The sequence below is a fragment of the Oncorhynchus clarkii genome, chromosome 2, assembly GCF_045791955.1.
Source record: "Oncorhynchus clarkii lewisi isolate Uvic-CL-2024 chromosome 2, UVic_Ocla_1.0, whole genome shotgun sequence".
Classification (NCBI taxonomy): Eukaryota; Metazoa; Chordata; class Actinopteri; order Salmoniformes; family Salmonidae; genus Oncorhynchus; species Oncorhynchus clarkii.
The window spans coordinates 9,979,875-9,981,477 of record NC_092148.1 but is presented as its reverse complement, the minus strand read 5'-3'; positions in this window follow the sequence as shown (position 1 = coordinate 9,981,477).

Genomic DNA, 1,603 nt, shown 5'->3' with positions numbered 1-1,603 from the left:
GGGAAGGTGAATGGAAAGGCTCTGGAGCAACGAACCGCCCTTGCTGTCTCTGCCTGGCCGGTTCCCCTCTTTCCACTGGGATTCTCTGCCTCTAACCCTATTACAGGGGCTGAGTCACTGGCTTACTGGGGCTCTCTCATGCCGTCCCTGGAGGGGGTGCGTCACCTGAGTGGGTTGATTCACTGATGTGGTCATCCTGTCTGGGTTGGCGCCCCCCCCCCCCCCCCCCCCTTGGGTTGTGCCGTGGCGGAGGTCTTTGTGGGCTATACTCAGCCTTGTCTCAGGATGGTAAATTGGTGGTTGAAGATATCCCTCTAGTGGTGTGGGGGCTGTGCTTTGGCAAAGTGGGTGGGGTTATATCCTTCCTGTTTGGCCCTGTCCGGGGGTGTCCTCGGATGTCTCCTGACCCCTCCTGTCTCAGCCTCCAGTATTTATGCTGCAGTAGTTTATGTGTCGGGGGGGATAGGGTCAGTTTGTTATATCTGGAGTACTTCTCCTGTCCTATTCGGTGTCCTGTGTGAATCTAAGTGTGCGTTCTCTAATTCTCTCCTTCTCTCTTTCTTTCTCTCTCTCGGAGGACCTGAGCCCTAGGACCATGCCCCAGGACTACTTGACATGATGACTCCTTGCTGTCCCCAGTCCACCTGGCCGTGCTGCTGCTCCAGTTTCAACTGACCTGAGCCCTAGGACCATGCCCCAGGACTACCTGACATGATGACTCCTTGCTGTCCCCAGTCCACATGACCGTGCTGCTGCTCCAGTTTCAACTGTTCTGCCTTATTATTATTCGACCATGCTGGTCATTTATGAACATTTGAACATCTTGGCCATGTTCTGTTATAATCTCCACCCGGCACAGCCAGAAGAGGACTGGCCACCCCACATAGCCTGGTTCCTCTCTAGGTTTCTTCCTAGGTTTTGGCCTTTCTAGGGAGTTTTTCCTAGTCACCGTGCTTCTACATCTGCATTGCTTGCTGTTTGGGGTTTTAGGCTGGATTTCTGTACAGCACTTTGAGATATCAGCTGATGTACGAAGGGCTATATAAATACATTTGATTTGATTTGATTTGATTTGATTTTGTTAGCTCTGTCTCTTGTGATCTACCTGTCGTCTCTTTGTGTCCCTCTGCTTTGTTCTCCATCCTTCTGTTATACAGCTTTTAATGAGCACTCATCTCTTCTCCTCTGTCTCATTCTGTCTGTCACACTCATCTCTTCTCCTCTGTCTCATTCTGCCTGTCACACTCATCTCTTCTCCTCTGTCTCATTCTGTCTGTCACACTCATCTCATCTCCTCTGTCTCATTCTGTCTGTCACACTCATCTCTTCCCCTCTCTGTCTCATTCTGTCTGTCTCATTCTGTCTGTCTCATTCTGTCTGTCTCATTCTGTCTGTCTCATTCTGTCTTTCACACTCATCTCTTCCCCTCTGTCTCATTCTGTCTTTCACACTCATCTCTTCCCCTCTCTGTCTCATTCTGTCTGTCTCATTCTGTCTGTCACACTCATCTTTTCTCCTCTGTCTCATTCTGTCTGTCTCATTCTGTCTGTCTCATTCTGTCTGTCTCATTATGTCTGTCACACTCATCTCTTCCCCTCTCTGT